Source organism: Heterocephalus glaber, unplaced genomic scaffold, assembly GCF_053883595.1.
Source record: "Heterocephalus glaber isolate CG9 unplaced genomic scaffold, H.glaber_assembly_v1.0 deba00001118, whole genome shotgun sequence".
Classification (NCBI taxonomy): Eukaryota; Metazoa; Chordata; class Mammalia; order Rodentia; family Bathyergidae; genus Heterocephalus; species Heterocephalus glaber.
The window spans coordinates 541,724-557,057 of record NW_028258196.1 but is presented as its reverse complement, the minus strand read 5'-3'; the positions used below and the strand labels follow the sequence as shown (position 1 = coordinate 557,057).

Here is a 15,334-nt window from a genome sequence, read left to right as displayed (position 1 = left end):
TCACCTTTAGAGTAAACTTTCACTTTCGCATTTCTTTGATTTTCTCACCCATAATTGAGGATAAAGTATGGATAATCTTTCACTTTCTTTAAGAGGTACGTGAGGAGCAAAGGTAGATTTTAATGCAGTCTTAGAAGCGAACCAGTAGAAAATTAGGACAGAACTTGAATCGCTCTGACCCTGCAGCTGATCACTATGTGGCTGTCCACAGCCTTCATCTCTCCTGCCTTATTCTTGAAGCACCGAACATAATTGTAGCCCCATGAACACGGACGGGACCATTTACTCTGTGCCAGGCCCCATTGTACGGGCCTCACGTGAATACCACAGTTAATCCTCACAACAACCGAATGAGATGGGACTGTTGTCATCCTCCTCATTACAGAGATGAAGAAATTGAGGCATAGAGTTTAAGTGCTTTGTTCAGGGTTAGTGCTTTCTTAACTACTAAGTGGTAGAGCTGGACATTAGACCCAAAAATATCTGCTTCCATACTGCAGGTCTTTTAACAGTATGCTGTGGTCCTCTTGTCTGTCATGAACAGAAGTTTTTGTCATAATACTCTTCTAGTAGGAAGGTCCCAGTCCACTAATGTACCTCCTGTCCCAAAGTGATGAAGAGCACAGGACCAAAGATGCTCTTCACAGGGCTGTAAGGGGGACTCACAGTCTACACTGCACTCCAGCGCGAGCCTGAAGCTCAAGTCAGGCGTGGCGCCAGCCCTCCCGGAGCACACTGGAGCGCCCTTCTTTGCAGAGGCTGGCATGGTGCAGTCACAGGCTTGCTGTCCCGCTGTGGGCCATGTGTCCTCTGCGGCAGAGTCCTCAGCCAGTTGCCAGGCATCTCCTCATCAGTGTGGATGAGGGAGGGACGAAAACATGTTGTTCCAGGAGAGTATGCCAATGTGCAAATGTTTTGTATCTCCAGTAACTCCAAATTTGCTCACATTTCGTTATTGAAAAGATCAATGTCAAGTTATCAAGTTCCATTATCTAATGTAAGCTGGCAGCCTGTAGCCTTTTAACATGAACCTAGGACAACATGGTGTTGAAGTTAGGTCCTGTGATTTACGAGAAACAGAGCCACTCACAATACTTCTAGAAAAGGGAGGTTTTGCTGCAGGTCTCCCCCTAGATTAAAAAAGGAACCAGGAATGCTCCAGGGGTCCAGGAGCTGTCTGTGTCTCAAAGGAGCTTGATTGCTAATGTGTTGGTGCTTTTCTCTTTCTCTCTATAGGTGGACTTCCTCTGTTGACTCAGATTTTTCTTCCCTGTTTGGATTTTGAAGAGTACAATAGAAATCAAGTCCCTCGTAGGTCATGATGATCCAGCTTTTGCCATTGATAATACTCCACAAATTTCTTCTCTTGGCTTTTATTCACATTCTTGAGAGAAGGAATCTGATTGGCTGAACACATGTTCTGACCATGACGTCAGAAGCTGTGGGTGAGCCTTGGGCTGTACTGTCTCTTCTGGTCCACCCATCAAGAATGGCAAGAATATAGTTTCTCTAGCATGAGAAACTGAAAGTGTAAATAAGGATGAAAATGATTAAAATGAATAATTGATAATTTGAAATAGGAAAAGGTCCAAGGGTTTGGGGATGGCAGGAGGGGAAGGGGAACGGGAAGAAGGGAAAGGAAACATTATGAGAAAGAAAAAAAATGGAATCAAAGTCTGTGTAAATAGGGAAGGGTGGAGGGGGTGAAGGGCGCACAGGTAATGGGGAGAAAATAAGAACCAGGATGCATCATGTTCAGGTACAAACACCCAATGATAAATGTAAACGTATTGTATACCTAACATGTACCGATAAAGATATATATATAAAAAAAAAAGAATGGCAAGAAACAGTCACCTGGTAGAAAACAGGCCAGCCAATGACATGCTCTCGTATATGAACTGTAAACATGTCTAGTGTAGGTGAGATATTGGGGTACAAATGATGCAAGATCTTGGTAGCAAGGTATTAATTTGCCAATTTTAAACATTAAATAAAAATTAGCCAATTTAAAAACACTCAATTATATCATTTCTAGCAATCTTTATTTTTTAATCTTTAAGATGTAAGATTACCTATATTTTCCAGAGTTAATTCTTCAGCAAATTTGTGTGTTGTTATGAAGAAAGTAACATTTTTTACACAAGTAGATTATCAAAACATGGTTCAAAACTAATTATAATCTCTTTCCTCTTCTTAAGCTTCACAGATATCCCCAGCATTCCCAATCTCTTCCCCAGAGTTTGATTTCTTCTGTCCGACTTCGCTTTAATTTAGGGCAAATAGTCATTGCAAATGAAACTACCAGAAGAAACAAGAAATGTTCAAAGGATTTATCCTCATTGTTTGGTTTCTAATACAGGATCTTCAAGGTCAGGGTTCCTAAAATTATTCTCTAGAGAAAATTTGGGGGACAGCCAGCAGATTCAGAGACCAAGGTGTATCTTAGTAATACAGAATGAAGTAGCACTAGGCATAGAAATTGAAACTCACTTTCATTATTTTCATTTGAAATAGTCTCATGACAGTTACTCTAAAGAATCTCGGTTTTTTCCAAAGCCAGATTTCTGTGCTGTTTTGACGATTCCTGTGCTGCGTTTGTCAGTCATTTCCTCTTGTCCACACTTGCTTCTCAAGGACTTCTCCTGCCAAAAACTCTGAAAAGATCTGACCAGTCCCCTCAGCAAGAGTGAGCATGGCGTTCAGGTTTGGTCACTGAAATCCTCTCTCCCATAAAATTTGGAAACTGAAACATAGAGGTTGAATAAATAGGTGAATATAATTAATACAAACTGAGCATTCCTAATCCAAAGATCTAAAATTTGAAACACTTCAAAGTCCAAAACTTTTGAGCACCTATGCGATGCCCCAAGTAGAAAATTCCCCACCATGAAATTTTGTTACATACGCAAAATTTTTAAACATTTTTTAAATAAGAAATTTCCTTCAGGCTACATGTATAAAGTGCAGTAAATATAAATATAAATGAATTTTTCTATTTAGACTTGGGTTCCCCAACCCTCCAAAATCTGAAAAAAAAAATGCCAAATTCAGAACACTACTGGTCCCAAGTATTTGGATGCAAGTACTCAACCTGTTTTAGAATTTCCCGTAGAGCATCCCAGAGGCAAATGTAGCTGCAGTTACCTGAAGACCTAGGGAAGAAGCTCATCGCCACAGGAAGATGGAGCTGACATGCAGAGAAATGTAAAGATGATATATGCCGAAAGACCATCAGAAGTTACCTGCCTGAAGATATTTGAGTGCCTTAATGTTTCCAACTATATCATTAGAGCCCTGGCATTTCTTCATACTACAACAATAATCTTTCTTTGTTTTTTGTTTGTTTGTTTGTTTTTTGTACTACGGATTGAACTCAGGACCTTATGCTTGTGAGGCAGGCATGGTGCCACTGAGCTAAATCCCTGGCCCTATCTTTCTTTATTTGAACTAGCTTGAATATGTTTCCTTTTGTTGAAGTAAGAGTTAAGAAAATTGTTTCTTGTGTACATTATATCTAATATGGATGAAGACTACAGTTGGTAGTGCCTCAAAAGACAGAAGGAAATGGCCCCCAGCCCTTCCAGTGTCCTGTGAAGGAAATTGAAGACAAGCAGCAAAAGATGCATGTTGTAAGCCTTTGCAAGAAACAGCAGTTTAATCCAGAAGAGATCTGATGAGCAACTTCTGCCTACCACGATGAATTAATAAAAAAGTTGTCCCCAATGAGATAGAAGGTTCAGTTACTGATCATTCAGTGAGTTACACTGAGTGTCAGCCACATAAATCGGTTACTTGAGCAGCTTGGGAGCCCTCAGGAGATCACATAAGTCACCAGTAAGGTTTCCCGAAGAGTAATGGGTGAGTCACAACTGTATAGCACACTTTAACCCACTGAACACTAGGATAAATTTGAGCATAAAGCACTGAGTGGGAAAGTTGGAAGGTTTGAGCCACACACAAGAAGCTCTTTCTTCCATGATCTTCTCTAACAGTGAATTCTAGCCTTCAACAAAGTGCTATGAACAAGTTTCTGAGACAGTTCTGAACAGGTAGTAAACATCTACTGAGAAGAGGTAGTAGGCAGTGAATGTACACTTAGATTAAAAGTTCTTCGCTTTTGTCAGGGAGGTTTTAGACTAGAAAGTGAACCAAAATAAGCACAACCAAATGGCTTTATACTCTTTATACTTAGTACCTTCCTGTTTGTACTGATGCTTGAATATTGTGTTGGTAGAGTCTGTAGCTAAAGCCTCTGTGACTCTCTCTGATCACCTGACATTAGTTTAAATTAGGAACAAGTGCAATTCCAAACAATGTCATTATAACTTGCTAAGAGCATTAATAATTGAAAATTCTCTACTTGTTTACAAAGTCTAGGAAAGTCCATTCTTAGCGCTGGAAAGCACAATGTCAGACTTTAAGCAATGATATGTGCTTTGTTACTGAAGAAAGAGGCAGGCCATTTAACCCTCCAAAGCCCCAGGTCCTGAGCAAGTTGAAGCCTCAGTCATCAGCACAGGAAGCAAGGCAAAGGAGCCCAGGAGCTGACTGTCAGTCGCGTGTATGGAATCAAGTAGAGTATACAGACATCTTTGGGTTCCCAAAATCAAATTGCCTCTTTCTTCCACAGCAGCCCAAGGAACTTTCTCAGAATCTGTTAAAAACCCAAGCATGTCTGAGTTTAGAACCTTAGAGAAGCAGGAGATCAGAAAATATTTAGGGGCCAGGGATTTAGCTCAGTGGTTTCGCCACCTGCTGCGCAAGCGCAAGGACCCGAGTTCGATTCCCCAGTACCAAAAAAAAAAAAAGAAAATATTTAGAAAGTATCATGCAGATTCACAGTCTTGCCTTGCCCAAGAGTTTCATGATCATAATGTAATGGTTGAGTGGCTATCAAATGATGGCTGAAGATCAAGCAAAACACAACCCTTTTCAGAGCATAGTTCCTGCTTCATGGTCTAATAGAGCAAAGGATAAATTCTTGAAAATGTCAGAAAGTCAATAAGGTATATTCTTAGAGAAAAAAATAGTCTTTTCAGAATTCAGGCTTATTATCTAAGATAAAAATCATAGTTCATGTCCAGCATGAATTTACAAAGGCGAACACAGATGTTGCAATACACCCTGAAGTGCCATACTCAAACCAAGGGGTTTGTGGCTGCTCCACGTTACCCAGCCACATTCCTCAAAATGCCAGGCTGTCAAGAAGCAAGAGGCAACACTGTAGCTTCTCCCAGCTAGGGTTCAAATGGACCTTGACAGAATCCCTGTAGAGGTGGAAGTCAGTAGCTATGGAAGATGGAAAGAACAGGCAGATTGAGATCAGATGGACTCAGCTTTGAATCTCAGGGCCACTATTTGCCATCCCTGTGGCTTCAAGGAAGCATTGAATACCTCTGAACCTCAATTCTCTTTTCTAGAAACTGATAATATTAATACCTACCTCATAGTGTTATTGTGAGAATCAAGAGAAGGAAAGTGTAGCTTACTTCCTGTGTGGTGAGCATTCATTAAAGAGATCCTCTCTCCCAAGTAGGTCTTAGAAATAAATATCATTTCATAGCCTGCTTTGCAATGCACTATTCTCATTTCTTCCCTTGGCTGGGAGAGGCAGTAGAGTGGACTGGTCAGAGCCAGCAGCAAATGGAGCAGGGCAGCCTGGGGCCAGTTACTTAACCTCTTTGTTTCCACTGAGGACAAATGGAATTAGTGGAGGTAAAGCACCTGGAACAGTGTCTGGCACACAGTGAACACTATAAACTGTCACTATCATCACTACCACTATTATTACTTGTATCCTGGGTAAAGCATATACCCCATAAAAGAGCATATTCCAATTAAGGTTTTTTCCTCCATCTTTCAACTGGTGGACATTTTTGAGCCATCTTGGCATTTTTTATTCCTTCTGATGTCGGATTGTACTTGTCCAAAGAAGACTGCAATAGTAGTTCCCATCTTACCTGATCTTTTACAATGTTCCCTGTGACTTCTTCATCAACACATGGTGTCCACTTCCCCCGGAGTCTGGTGGACTCCCTTCTCCTGTGCTGGTGGAGTTTCGCCAGCACAGTGTGGTCAGAGTGACATTGCGAGTGATAACCGGTGGTTCAGCTTCTACCTTGGCTACTGAACATGTGCACCAGGAGCCCTGAAGCCTCCATGTTTGTAAGAATGCCAGGCCACATGGAAAGGCCACCAGGAGGTGCTCTGGTCAGCACGGCTGTAAGTCACCTTAGCACCTGAGAGGTGAAGTTGAAGCAGCCTACAGAGGACTTCAGTCTCCAGCCACTGATTCACCCTCAGCTCTTCAAACTTCTAGGCTGAGATCTCTGCTTTTAGGGAGCAGAGCCAACATACTTGTTCTCCAACTGTGCAAATTTCGGATCCACAGAATGGATGAGCTTAGTCAACCAGTTATTGTTTGAAGTTGATATATTTTAGGATAGTTTGTTATGCAGCAATAATAACTAGAATATTTTACACTGATGAAAAAAGATCCATTGTCAACCTTTATAATGTTAACATAACAAAAACTTTGAACAGAAAAGATGGCCTTCTTTATAATTATTCATGGGTGCAATTTGAAAAATAGACATTTTAGTTCTATTTTTCTATTATGAGTTGATGGGCAGGGACTGGACAAGTGTTTATATATTACATATCAAAAGCCTTGAATGGTTTTCTTCTCCAGCACATGTACAATTACAGTATTTTTTTGGAACTTTAGTTCCCAAGAAGAAATTCTTTTTTTGTAACTGAAGCAATGAAAGTTTCTCTGGTGTTTCCTAACTCTGAAATGAATATTATTTAGAAATATTCAGCTGTATTCAGTTATTGCTGAGCATTTTAAATAGCTAATGGTCTCCTTAGCAGAATTATTCATTGCAACTTCCCAACAGAGTGAAGGAATCTTTATCAGTGAGCCTTTCTAGATGTGTTTGAATCCCTCTGAGCACTCTCTGCCACTCTCATTGTGGCATCACTGTGGGAAAGCCAGCCAAGGTAATAAGGTACCCGAGACAGGGTGGACTGTGTTAAATAAAGACATGAAATCTTATCTCTTTTCTGAGAATAACCATCTGGTGTGTGTGGGGGGGGGGGTATCGTGATTTCAGATCAGAAGTTCTAGTAAAAGCTGACCTGACACCTTCCCACATTGTGAGCTCCTGCCACCTTTTCCCGAGCAGGCCGGGCTGTTCTGTAGGATCAGTGTTTGAGGGTGGTTGGAGCTGACACTGGAGGACAAGGAAGCAAGGGTGCTGAGTGGTGACAAATTGTCCTTGTCACGTGGTCTCCTTTCTTAGGGCTTCACGCCCTCCCTCCTTGTAAGAAGCTGCTTTCTGCCGGCCAACTCCCCACTTCTCTCTCCTGTGAAAACAGCCTGCTGAGTACACCTCCCATGGATGTGGCTTACAGCGTGTGTTTATGGCATGTGTTCCAGAGATGCCTAGATTTGATGGCTGGATCATCTGCCTACTAGCAATGCAACTTTGTGCAAGTTATTTAAATTCTCTGATAATCAGTTTTTAACCTTAAAAGTGGAGACAATCGTGTCCCTATTTTGCAAGATTTTTGTGATAATTAAAGAAAGAACACATCATCAGAGCCTAAAGCAGTGCTTAGAACATAACTAAATGTTCATTACATATTTGCTATTATTTAAAAAAAGTGTTAATTAGCTACCAGCAAAGGAACTGCTGGAGCCCCCGGAGACTGGGAGAGGCAAGGAAGGGTCCTGCCCTAGAGTCTTCAGAGGGAATGTTGCCCTGTCAACATCTTCGTTTTGGATTTCCGACTTTCAGAACCATGAAAGAATAAATCTTTTGCTGTTCAAAACCACCTAGTTTGTGATGATTTATTGTGGCAGCCCTACGAAATGAATATACCCAGGAAGCCACAACACCGCACTCTCAGGGACTCACCAAACATACTTCCCCACGGAAGGCAGAACTGATCCCTGGCCTCACCTCGACAGGTGAAGAAGCTGATGTTGGGAAAGGTTTGGCACCTTGCCCATCACAGAGCTAAGACACAGTCCCGTGCTTCACCACTTCACAGGTTTCCCTAAGGAGTAACCAGTGTTGATTTTGTTTTTAAAGAGGATCCTATGGTCCTAAATGCATATTGAATTGGTTAAAAACTTTTCTTTCATTCCTTCTACTTTCCTCTTCTGCCATTGTGTCTCCTAACGTGGGGCCCCAAATCCCAACTTTCATGTCATGCATGTCTCTGACTTCAGAGAGAAGGGGAAGGAGACAGCGTGAAGTAATGAATGCAACAAAAACAGAAACTTGCATTTTTCACTTCCCATACTCGTTCATCAGGACTCAACCCATTCCACATGCTAGCCCTTCTCTCATTTGTGAATAAACACTTCAGCACTGCTCTTAATAACATCATGGTCCTTTGTGCTTTCACTTTTTAAATTAAATGACATCATCAAGCTTGGGTTAGAGTTCCCATCCTCTTTTCAATAGCAATTATGCTTCCCGTTATGCACTTCAGTGTATTTGAGAAACATTTTATTTCTGGTAGATTTATTGAGATTCCCCCTCCAGGTTTCCATAGAAATCAGAAGCCCACACTCTCATAATTTACCAAGGCTCCAGGGAGCCAAGATATCAGCAAGAGCCCATTACGATTTCCTTCCTAGGCCCATCATGCTCACCTCCATCTCTTTGGTGCTGCTCAAGTCTTCCAGCATCGATGTAAGGCTGAGGGGTGCTGGAGTTGGCACACATCAAGTGGCTCCCTGTAGACAGCACTCTACTCCAGTTGCTATAGAAATAAACCACAAAACCTAACTCTGGGTTCTTGTCTCACATATTCAATTTTTTTTCCATAAATTCTTTTATTGGTACATTTTAGTGTACAATACGTTTACATTTATCATTGGGATCTTGTACCTGTACATGATACATCTTGGTTCTTATTCTTTCCCCATTCCCTGCCCACCCTTCCCCATTTACAAAGACTTTGTTTCCATTTTTTTCCTTTTCTCATAATTTTTCCTTTCCTTTCTTTCCCCTTCCGCTCCCACTTTCCCTACCCCTTTGGACCTTTTCTTCATATTTCAAGTTGTCAATTATTCATTTTAATCATTTTCATCCTTATTTACATTTGCAGTTTCTCACACCAGAGAAACAACTCGATATTTACACGTGTGTGCTATTTATTTCACTTAAGAGTATGCCCTAAATGTGCATCCATTTAGCTATAAATGTCTCTACTTTCTTGTTCTTTATGGCAGAGTAGTTCTCCATTTTGTTAAAAAAAAAAAAAAAACCCACATCTTTATCCAGTTTCCAGTTGATGGGCACTTGGGCTGTTTCCAAGCTTTAGCTATTACACACTGTGCCGCTATAAACATGGGTGCACATATATCGCTGTGGTATGATTCTTTTAATTCTTTTGGGAAGATACCCAGCAGGGTAATAGCTGGGTCAAATGGGACCTCTATTCCTAGATCTTTGAGGAATCTCTGTAATGATTTCCGCAGTGGTTGCACCAGTCTGCACTCCCACCAAAAATGGAAAAGTGTTCCTCTTTCCCCACACCCCCGCCAGCATTTGTTATTGGTTGATTTCTTGATAGCAGCCATGCTTTCTGGGGTGAAGTGGAATCTCAGTGTTGTTTTCATCTGCATCTCTCAAATGACCAGTGATGTTGAACATTTTTTCATATGTTTATTTGCTTCTTTTACTTCTTTGTCTGAGAAATGTCTGTTCATTTCAGATGCACATTTTTGAATTGGATCTTTAAATTTGGGAGGTCTGATTTCTAAAGTTCTTTATATATTCTAGATAGTAGCCCTTTGTCTGAGGTATGGCTGCTAGAAATTTTTTCCCACACTGTAGGTTGTCTCTTAGCTCTGGTGGTCTCTTGCAGTGCAGAAGCTTTTTAATAAGAGGAGATCCCAGTTGTTGATTCTTTATGCTAGTTCCCGTGCTACTGAGGTTTTGTTCATAAAATCTTTTCCTATGCCAATGTCTTCAAGAGTTCTACCTAACTTATCTTCCAGCAAGTTTAATGTTTCTGACTTAATATTTAGATCTTTAATCCACTTCAATCTTAGTTTAGTGCATGGTGATAGGTATGGGTCTAGTTTTAATCTTTGGCAGGTTGAATTCCAGTTTTTCCAACACCATTTATTAAATACACTATCTTTCCTCCAATGAGGGTGGTTGGCTCCTTTGTCAAAGATGAGGTGGCTGAGTAGGTCTGGAGTTGTTTCTGCATCTTCTAATCTATTCCACTGATCTTCAGGTCTGTTTCTTTGCCAGTACCATGCTGTGTTTATCACAGTAGCTTTGTAGTATAGTTTTGAGTTGGGAATTGTGATACCCCAGCCATGTCTCTGTTGCCTAGAATTGCTTTTGCTATTCTAAGTTTCTTCTGCTTCCAAATGAATTTTTGGATTGTTTTCTCTAGTTCTGTGAAGCATATTGTTGGAATTTCAATTGGCATTGCACTGAATTTATATAGTAGTTTTGGAAGTATGGCCATTTTCACTATATTGGCTCTTCCTACCTAGGAACAAGGGAAATCTTTCCATTTTCTTATATCCTCTTCGATCTCCTTTTTCAGAGTGCTGTAGCTTTCAGTGTAGGGGTCTTTTGTTTCCTTTGTTAGATTGATTCCTAGATATTTCATTTTTGGGGATGCAACTGTAAAAGGAATTGTTTACCTAATTTCTCTCTCGGTGAGTCTGTTATTTGTGTATAAGAAGGCTATTGTTTTTTGAGTGTTGACCTTGTATCCAGCTACTCTATTGAATCTGTCAATTAAGTCTAGAAGTCTTTTGGCAGAGTTTTTTAGGTCTTCTGTGTAAAGTATCATATCATCAGCAAATAATGACAGTTTAACTTCTTCTCTTTCCTATCTTTATTTCTTTTATTTCTTTCTCTTTTCTACTTGCTGTGGCTAATGTTAATAGAACTATATGGAACAGGAGTGGTGATAGTGAGCATCCTTGTCTTATTCCTGATTTTAGCATGAAAGTTTTCAGTTTTTGAGCATTTATTATGTTGTTGGCTGTTGGTTTTTCATAGATAGCCTTAATCAGGTTGGGATAAAGAACTTCTATTTCAATTTTCTGTAGAGTTTTTATCATGAATGGGTGTTGGATTTTGTTGAATGCTTTTTCTGCATCTATTGAGATGATCATATGGTTTTTGTCCTTGACTCTGTTAATAGAGTGTATTACATTTATTGATTTAAGAATGTTGAACCATCCTTGCATCCCTGGGATAAATCAGACTTGGTCAGGGTGTATGATCTTCTTGATGACCTTCTGTATTCTGTTTGCCAGTATGTTGTTGAGGATTTTTGCATCTATGTTCATTAGGGAGAGTGGCCTGTGGTTCTCTTTTTGGGTTGAGTCTTTCCCTGGTTTTGGAATCAAAGTAGCAATTGCTTCCAGGAATGAATTTGGAAGTATTGCTTCCCTTTCAATTTCCTTGATGAGTTTAAAGATTAATGGAAATAGTTCTTCTTTAAGTGTCTTGTAGAATTCAGCAATGAAGCCATCCGGACCTGGGCTTTTCTTTGTTTGTAAATTTTTTATTACATATTCAATTTCACTCATTGTAATTGAGATGTTTAGAATTTCTATATCTTCTTCATTTAACTGTGGCAATTCATATGTAAGTGGGAATCTGTCCATTTCTTCTGTGTTTTCCATTTTATTAGAGTACAGTTTCTGGAAGTTGGTATTGATGATCCTCTGGATTTCTGCTGGATCTGATGTGACTTCATCTTTTTCATTCTTAATTGCATGGATTTGAGTCTTTTCTTTCCTTTTTTGATAAGGTTAGCTAAAGGTTTATCCATTTTACTCATTCTTTCAAAAAAATCAACTCTTTGATTCACTGATTTTTTTGTACATTCTCTTAGTCTCCACTGCATTGACTTCTGCTCTGATCTTTATAATTTCATGTCTTCTATGAGGTTTGGGTTTGTTATGCTTTTCTTTTATTAGGAGCTTGAGGTTCTGCATTAGGTTGTTTTTTTGAGTTCTCTCTGTTTTGCTAATATGGGCATTCACTGCTATGAATTTCCCTCATAGAACTGCTTTCATTGTGTCCCACAGATTCCTGTATGTTGTACTGTTATTATCATTTACTTGTAGAAACTGTCTGATTTCTTCTTTAATTTCCTCTCTGACCCATTGGTTGTTCAGGAGGGTATTATTCAATTTCCATGAGTTTGTGGGGTTTTTTTGGTTTCTTATGTTACTGATCTCAAATTTTATTGCACTGTGGTCTGATAATACACAGGAGGTAACTTCAGTTCTTTTACATTTACTTAAACATGTCCTATGAGCTAGCATGTGGTCTCTTTTGGAGAATGACCTGTGTGCAGCTGAAAAGAATGTGTATTCTGATTTTGTGGGGTGGAATGGTCTGTAAACATCTATTAAGTTCATTTGTTCAATAGCTTCGTTCAGTTCTAGAATTTCATTGTTAATTTTTTTCCTAGATGATCTGTCTATTTCTGATAGAGGAGTGTTGAGGTCCCCCACTACAATTGTATTAGTGCTTATTTGGTTTTCCATGTCCATTAATATTTGTTTTATATAGTTGGGTGCACTAGTGTTTGGTGCATAGATATTTATGATTGTCGTCTCTTCCTCTTGGATTGTTCCCTTCACAAGGATCTAGTGACCGTCTTTGTCTCTCTTAATTAATTTTGGTTTGAAATCCACTTTTTCTGCAAATAAGACTGCTACCCCTGCTTTTTTCCATGTACCTGTGACATGGAGAACTGTTTTCCATCCTTTTAATTTCGGTCTATGAATTTCTTTTGGTATTAGGTGTGTTTCTTGTATACAGCATATTGTTGGATTTTGCTTCTTACTCCATTCTGCCAGGGTATTTCTTTTGATGGGTGAATTGAGGCCATTAACATTGCTGGTTATAAATGATAGACAGTGACTCATCCTTGTCATGATGTTTTACTGTTGTTGGCTCTTTTATTTCTTATTTTTCCCCCTTTCCCTTTAGTTTCTTCCCTTGCCTGTTGGCTTCCCTCTGTTGGGCCTCATGGAGTTGTGACCTTCATTGTCTTTTTCTAGGATATTGTTTAGAACTGTTTGGAGTGCTGGTTTGGTGTTCATGAAATTTCTCAGCTGTTCTTTGTTGTGGAAATATCTAATTTCCCCATCAATTTTGAAAGATAATTTTGCGTGATACAACAGTCTAGGTTGGAAGTTATTTTCTTTTAGGGCTTGAGATGTTTCAGTCCAGGCTCTCCTTGACTTAAGGGTTTGTGTTGAGACATCTGCTGTGATTCTGATGGGCTTTGATTTGTAGGTGATTTGTTTCTTTTCTCTAACTGCTTGTAGGATTTTGTTCTTCCATTGGGTTTCTGGGATCTTGACCATTATATGTCTCGGTGTAGTTTTTTTTTTTATCATGGCTAGTTGGAGTTCTATATGCCTCACTTATCTTTATGTCCAATTCTCTGCCTCTGTCTGGGAAGTTTTCTACTATTAGTTCTGTGAACAGGTTTTTTATGTCAATTGTACTTTCTCCTGTGTTTTCGTGGACTCCTTTCAGTCTTATGTTATTTTTCTTTGAATCATCTAGCAGCTGCTGGATTGATTTCTCATGGTCCCTTACTATTTTTAAGAAATCTCTGTTTTCATGGTCACTAATCACAATCCTGTCTGTACATCTGATATTCTATCTTCACATTCCCTTAGTGTGCTGTGAATACTTTCAATGGAGTTTTTACCCCTCTGGATATCTGTTTGAATCTATTTCATGGATTCCATTTCTTTCTTATGCAGGGCATTCATGGCTTCCAGCATGGCTCTGAGCTCATCTGTTTTTTATCTGTTTGTGTTCTAGAGCCTCTAATCATGTCTTTCACTCTGCTCACCATCTCTGTAGTTATCTGGGGAATTATTTCTGTTTTGAATTTTTCTAGAGTTCATTCATCTGTTTTGTTACTTCCTGTGCTATCAGTTCAGGGTTTCCAGGTGGTTTATTATCAGACTTTTCCACCTCGTTTCCCCTGAATTTGCCTTTGTTGGGGTTGAAGTCTGAGTTTGTGCCTTGCTTAAATGTCTTCTCAACATTTTTGGTATCGTCCTTGGTTTAATTCCTGGGTTGCTACTTCAGAATTGCTTATTGTAAGTATCTTTGTTGCTTATATTTAGAACTCTTATGGAATGATTGCTTCTCAGAGGTGTCTTCCAGATATAGCTGGTCTTTAGGTTTTGAGTCTCTAATGAGTCTGAGGCTCTCTCATTTTCATTATACCAGGAAGGACAACTGATTTGATCAATCACAACACCTCAGCCCAAGTGATACAATTAATAACACCATAGCATCAAGCACAGTTTAGAAAATGCCACTTTGTGGCAGTTATTAATCTATCACCTTTAAGTGTGTGAATTAAATCAAAATCAAGGACCAACCCAACATATGTTTATAGTGAATAAACTCTTCAATATAGCAACTTTACCCTTAGGGATGGGGAGTCAGAAGGAGTTGGGAAGGGAGGGATAGATAGTTAGAAGGATAGGGGAAGGGTAGCAGTGAGGCCAGAGGACACAGGACAATCATGCAAACTCTAAGAAACTGTTGAAGACAGGAGGAAAAGACAGAATGAAAGAACAAAGATGAGAACAGAACAACCTAACAACAATAGGGAGGCTAGAAAGTGTATTTACTTCCCTTTAAAACTAATGACAATCGAGAGAAGGAAAAAGGGAAGAAAAGGAAAATGAAATCCAGAACAGGAACAAAAAGAGAGATGAAGAATAATGTGGAACAGCAAGAGAGCATGAGAGAGAGAGAGAGAGAGAGAGAGAGAGAGAGAGAGAGAAGAGAAAAAAAGAAAAAGAAGAGAAAAATAAAAATTTGAAGAGTAGCATAATAAAAATTAAAAATTAAAAATAAGAGCAAAAAATAATAATTTTGAAAATAACAAATAAAAAATAAAAATGAAGGGCCTCCTTCAGGGTATGTCTCTGCTGTCACAATAGACAACGTGGGCAGCAGTGTTCAGATATAAGTCAATAAGTCTCAGCAAGCCAGTAGCAGAACTGTGAGATTCAGGCAGATTTCTGGCTGCAAGTTCCAAGTTGAGCTCCCTGTCCTCCTGTAGGGTTGAACTCTGAAAGGTTTTAGTGCAGGTTCCAGCTGCCCTCCCCCTGAAGATAGTCCAGGTTCCCAGAGGAGGCGATGATCCCTCCAACTTACCAAGCATGGTGGTCTGGTGTGCCTTTATTGCAGAGATTCTCTTCACTTTGCCAGTGGGCTTCAATTTTCATCAAGGAGCCTAAGAGAGGCCCTCTTTCTGTTGTTCACTTCTGCTTTAT

General features: G+C 39.6%; 2 long non-coding RNA genes across 2 annotated transcripts in view; one reads left to right on the top strand and one right to left on the bottom strand.

The window, feature by feature from the left end:
* Positions 1 to 2,532, top strand: part of LOC110347007 (uncharacterized) — a 16,715-nt gene extending 14,183 nt beyond the window's left edge. The window contains exon 3 of the long non-coding RNA XR_002391322.2: positions 1,237 to 2,532. This is a non-coding gene — a long non-coding RNA (uncharacterized LOC110347007). The remainder of the gene's footprint in view (positions 1 to 1,236) is intronic.
* Positions 2,530 to 15,334, bottom strand: LOC110347006 (uncharacterized). The gene is made up of 3 exons (XR_002391321.2): positions 15,216 to 15,334; positions 8,672 to 8,781; positions 2,530 to 2,746 (listed from the first exon to the last, which is right to left on the bottom strand). It is a non-coding gene; the product is annotated as an uncharacterized LOC110347006 (long non-coding RNA).